Here is a 6,108-nt window from a genome sequence, read left to right on the forward strand (position 1 = left end):
GAAGAGGCAGTATCTTCTCTTAGCTTAACTAGGAGCGGAAGGGCTTTAAGACATTGGGCTATAACAGTGGGGAAAAGGCAGATGTTAAGCTCACGAGCCAGTCTTCAGATCTGAAGCGAAAAAAAGTAAGAGAGCTCATTTGTGCCCCAAATACCTGTTCTTTTCCCTGTGTTGGTGGAGCCAATATAAAGGCGCTGCCTCTCACCACAGACCTTACCCCCTTAGTAACAGCACTGTTAGTTTATCTCCAGATGTTTTCCTTACAACTCTTTCTCCTCTATGCCGGCATCCCCTGTAGTCTTTACAACTATGCTGCTACCAAAACAGACTTACAAAGTCAATTATGAGGTTATATTATGTGACTGCCACCATGCCTGCAAGTTCACGAGTAGCTGAGCCAACGTAAACATCATCCTGCAGCCAAAAGGCGAGCTCTCCGATACCTTTGGGAAGTACTAACATCTTAGGTGACACTAAAATTATTCAAGGAGAAGTACTCCATATAAGATTTTTTAAAAATAATTAAAAAAATTATACCAAACATTTATATTGATAGATCAGAAAGGACAGAGACTGAAGACTCCAGTAATTTTTGATAATGAGGTAAGCAAGTAAAACCCACACCCCAGAAACACAGTGATGAATTTCACAGCATTAGTACAGATTGTCTCTTTTTCGTGCTTTAGAGGAAAAAGTAGATCCATGACAAAAGAGTCTTAAGTAGCATGCCAGAGTATATACAATTTGAAGAAAACAAATCTTTGTCTGGTTATCTACAGCATTTGAGCACGAAAGGAACCTGAAAATGACAAAGTTGTATTTTTGGCTTTTTAGGGATAGGCAGACAGTGGGTTTCAAGGAAGGAAAGAAGACAGCAACACGCTGATGTTGCCACTGAGTTATGATCAGTCTGTTTTGATCATTTTGGCAACTATAACAATAACTGGATCAGAGAGTCAGAAAGGAAAAGGGGGTGAGAGAACGATACCAGAAGAGATAAGTAACTAGGCCAAAAATACGTTTATCTGTGCATGCGTTCCCTCATCTCAGAAAGCGCAGACAGCTTTAGGTACAGCACTGAAAGTTCTTATATTGATGTGCCAATGGTTGTAGGGTATAATTCAGCAGCCAGAGATTTTGCTGGCTAAGCCCTATTTTCCCTTGAAATGCTCTCAGCACTGGGGCCTGGAAAGAGCAACCGATACATCTGGTTATTAGCTGTGCATCAGAGATGCTCAACAGATGTTCTCACAGGCTGTGAACTAAAGCAATCCAATCTGCTCACAGACAAAAATGGTTTTGGCGTTAGTGCTCAGTGCCGCATTGAGATGCCTCTTACAGAGAAGTGGCATGGGACAGAACTGCTTGCAGCTTTGCACCATTACAGTCGTATTTTTAACTACAGATGTCTCTATAGGATTTTACAAGAGAAAACGCAGTAATCATTTTTCAGAAATTAAGAAAAATTGAGAAAATTATATAGCGCATTACACTGACATTATATATTTGACTGTACTGTGCTAAAGCGACGCAACAGTGATCATACTGCATCCATCACGTACCAGACTATTCCAGTTCAAACTGTGCTCCTTTCCTTATGCCCCTGCGTGTTCGTTTTCTGCTCTCCCGATCACACCTCAGTGGTGGCAGCCTATGAGCACCTGCCTGAAGGGAGCAGGGAAGGAGGAAAAACCCAGCTGCCACGCAGGCGAGCCAAGGGGCTGGCCCGCTGCTGCTGCTGCTTTATACACATTTGTTTCACTACGGTATTTAACAAGATCCCAAAGCACCCTGAGACTTAAGTGCAGTCATCTATGTAAAAATACAGCTGCCTTGCCAAAAACCCCAGCACTTCTTAACACTGATGATTTATGAAGTCCCTTGATGTGTGCAAAGAGGGGAAACCACATAAGATGTCTCATATCTGTACAGTTTAGCAAACCACAAATGAAGCAGGACAGAAAGAAAAAGAAAAAAAATCCCAGGAATATTAGGCTACGAAGGATGTTGATATCAAAGTAACGGAGAAGACGGTAGACCAAACAAGAGGAGAAAACGTAAACACGCACAGATTCCCCACCTGCGCTTCAACACACTTCAGCGTCGACATGCTGGAAACCATATGTGATACACACAATTAAAAACCTGGCTAAAGTGTTTTGAGACTAAACCCAGGCCGTTTTCTGCCGCTACAGTCGCCTGCACAGGTGTTTCACGACGGCTTGAAAAGGCACTTTGAAACCGTTCAGCGAGAAAGGGGCCGGGTCGCAGGAGCGCCCGGGGGTCGCTGGCAGCGGGGGTGGAAGCAGCGGGGATGGAAGCAGCGCGGAGGGGGTGAGGCGAGGCGGGGGTTGGGGAGGGTGGGGGAAAACAGCCGCTTTACCGGAACGTGGAGGCATCGAGGTGGCATTTAGGCAGGAGAAGGAAATGCAGGTGCAGAAGAGCACATATGGAGATGAGGGGGTGGGAGTGGCGGGAAAGGGGGTGGAGGGGAAGAAAATCAGTTCTGGGGGCCGGGCGGTGAGGACTGCAGGGACTGGGAGGGGTAGAGGGCGAGGGTGGCGGCCACCAAGGGACAGTGAAGGCGTTGAGGGGCGAGAGTAAGGGAGAGCGGGTCCCGGAGCAGCCGCCGGACACCACAGAGCGGCGATGGCGGCGGGAGGTCCCCGCGGCCAATGGGAAGGAACCACGCTCGCAGGAACCAGAGCGGAGAGGCAGCCGGAAGGGGGCGCCGCCTCCTGTTGAACCCTCGCCGGGCGCTGCCGTCGCTGACCCGCATTGGCTGCGTGCGCCCTGTGCCCGGTGAGAGCCGCGGGCCCTCTCGGAGCTGGCTGATCTGCGCTCCCGCCGTTTCCGCCTTTTACCTCAGGGGCGGCTGCTCCTGACGCCTTTTTGCCTCAGGTAGCGGAGCTGTTCGATCACAGAGGGATTTCGGCCTTTGTGCGTCCCCCGTTTTAGCGGATGCTTAAAACCGGTTATTATAGTCACAGGTTGCCACGGATCTGTGTCTCCTGCCGGTGAAGTAGCCCCGTGCCGGCCTGCCCGGCGCAGGGCTGGCGGTCGCCGCCGGGCCTGAGGCGGTCGCCAGCCCTTCCCGCGGCCAGAGGTGCGGCTTCCTTGTCCAAAACCTGGACAGTCACGTCCCTCCATGTGTAGGAGTTTGGTTGTGGTGGTATTTGTTCACAGTCTCCCGTTTTTGTGGTGCATCTGTTGCTGGTTTAAATAAAAACAGGAGGGGCACGAAAGGAGGCCTTGGTCTCTGTTCTTCTACATCGTTTTTTTCAACTCGGTCCCACTCTGGTCTTTTGAGAAATCCTTTTTAAAATGATCATTGTGAAAATTTCTTTTCATAGGGTCTCAGACAGCAGACCAGTTCACTGAAAGGAAAAATATGTTAAAGCTACTTACCTTATTTACCATTAATTCATTGTGTAAACAGGATCACTGCTGTACAGAAAAAACACTTTTAATACGTAATCCAAAATTATTTACTTCTACAGATCTTTTTAAAGAGAAATTAATCCTAATTCTTCTTTTGAATATTTCTGTGACTTAGCTAACATTTAGAATTCAATTTATACAGCTGCTTCATAAGCCTCATACTTCACTCACAGAGGAGCTGGCATAAGTACTGTAGCCGAGTAAAGCACTCTAAAAGCTGCGGTTAAAAATATTGTGGTGTAATCTTGTTGGTTTTCTTCTTTTTACGAGGAATTTAAATTGCTTGGTGTAGACAGATAACTGATGCGAAGTTGTGTCTTTCATTCAGGGGAGATTTGCTGTATGTTGTTGATAGATTGTATGGTGTGTGTGGGGAGGAAGGGAACATCAGTCACTGAGCTGAATTCCTGTCTAGATTACAAATGTCAGGTTAGTAATAAATCCTGATCTGTCACCACTTGGCTATTTTTAGTAATTAGATCATGATTACAAAGCAGAAATATTTTTATAATTGATTAAGTTACATGAAAACACTAATCCTTTCGCATAATGGCTTCTTGAATCGTCTAAACATTCAGCATAAGACCAGCAAGTATCAGGAGGCAAAGATACTTACACTAGCATATATTGTGACCTTCAGTATTTCTTTAATTTTAGTGTTCTGTTTTCCATTCTTTGGAACACAGTTTTCTTGGGAAAAGCACATGAACATTAATAAATAGGTTTCTCAAAGTTTCTTTGAAGTTGCATTCACAAAAAAACATATTTTTTACTCCTTTGCTACAAGTTTGCTGTGTCCCAGCATAAAGCTTATTCTTGAAAAGTGTTACTGGTCTTAAAACCCTGGATGGTAGGAAGGATTTGGGCTTCTGCAGGGCTACCTGGTTGAGAACAGTGTTAGCTGGCGCAGTGTGGGGGTATGAACGATTTGCCTTTGACAGAGGAAAAGGCGTTGTCCCAAAGCAGGGTCACTTACCCAGTGTGCAAGATGCCAATGTACACAGCATTGCTATTTGTTAATTGTGTAAAAGACACTGAAGTCTTTTTCACGTATTGTGAGAGATTTGGATAAGCCTTATGTGAGCTGATGTTGGTACTAGGATATATTCATAAATAACAAGTTTGACATGGTCTTACTAATATTTTATCAAAGTTTTTCAAGTTGTCATGACCCTTGTGGTATTAAAAATATACTAGTAGCATGCATGTAAGTTGATGCTTAATCAGCAGAACAAGGTTCCTCAAACTTATTGTGAAATCTGTGTAGGTAAGTATGCATGTTTGACTGTTTGGGCATTACAAGAAATAAATCTTTAGAGTTTTCTTGAAAATTATTCCTTTGATGTTCTGCCAGGCCAAACAGGTTTTAAGAAAATATTGGCAAATTGCTAGAGAGGTTTTGCTCTATAAGAGTATTGTTTTGATTTTAATGATACAGAACACTAACTCCATGTTTTGGTGTTTGTTTTTTTTTATTTTACCATGCCTCTTGCTTTCTGTAACAATTTGAGTATGCTTGGTGAGAGCTGAACCTAGCAAAAATAACAACTGTTAATAATTAAGTTTTATCCAGTCTAAGTGTAATCTGGTAAACACTAGGGTTTCAATTAATTTTCAGGACACTTCTGCAAGGCAATCTGAAAGGGTCAGGATACTCTTACATGAGCACCTCAACATGCCCAGTAGGTCCAGTGCATCCCATCTCTTTAAACAGACGTTGTATTTCTGCACAGACCTGCTCACGCAGTGAATGGAGGCCCTGTGGACAGGCCTGTTTTTTCTCAGCCTCTGTTCCTGCATGACAATACTTTTTTTCCAAACTCCTAGCACACAGCACTTCTTTCATGTCCATCTGACTAAGCCACAACTTCCAGCTACAACTTCTGACATCTTCTCTGTAATCCCCTGCCCATCTCTCTTCACATCTTCCTAGCCCATTCCATGTCCCTAGGAGTACCTGTGGACCTTCTCAAAACATTACATCTTTTCCCTGCCAGGGTACCTGAATCAGCTGCTTCTCTTCCCACTGCCACCCTCTCAATCCCCAGCTTCAAACTGACCCTGGCTTCTCCAAAGCTCTGATCCTTTTCTACCCTGTTTTCTGTTGCAGGCTGCTTACCCTTCAAGATACAGCAGAGACTCTGAAATGCCGTCTGGCTCGGTGTTCACAGACACCTTCTGCCTTAACTCCACTGCAGGGAGCTCAGGGTAATGGTCACAAACTATCTGGTGAGAAAGGATGGGCAACGTGTGAGCAAACCGATTGCAGTTGAAATGCGCTTCGTGCAGATGGTCAGCAAGGGAAAGATTCCTTCCTGCCACCTTCTGCCAAAAAGCAACTGCTTCAATAATGGTGTTCGAAAGCAAGAGGTATTTCCTTCTCTCCAGGTTTGTTGCTGGCATTTTCTGTACTTGGCTGGGTTTCCATCATACCCAGCTGCTCCTGCCTAGTGATGACACCACTTCCCTTCCTTATGACAAGGTGAGATCAGGAAAGTGAAGGCATTAATTTTTCTGCTTTCTCCCATCTGGTGCAATTAAGTACTTGAGAGGAAGATAAAGCAGAGGTTATATATTCTTCATCCTGGACAAATTATATAAAACTGTGCACCAGTTCCCAACTTGCTGGCATGCAGTGTTGTTACTGTACTGTTGTGACGTTGGTTA

Source organism: Rissa tridactyla, chromosome 1 (genome assembly GCF_028500815.1).
Source record: "Rissa tridactyla isolate bRisTri1 chromosome 1, bRisTri1.patW.cur.20221130, whole genome shotgun sequence".
Classification (NCBI taxonomy): domain Eukaryota; kingdom Metazoa; phylum Chordata; class Aves; order Charadriiformes; family Laridae; genus Rissa; species Rissa tridactyla.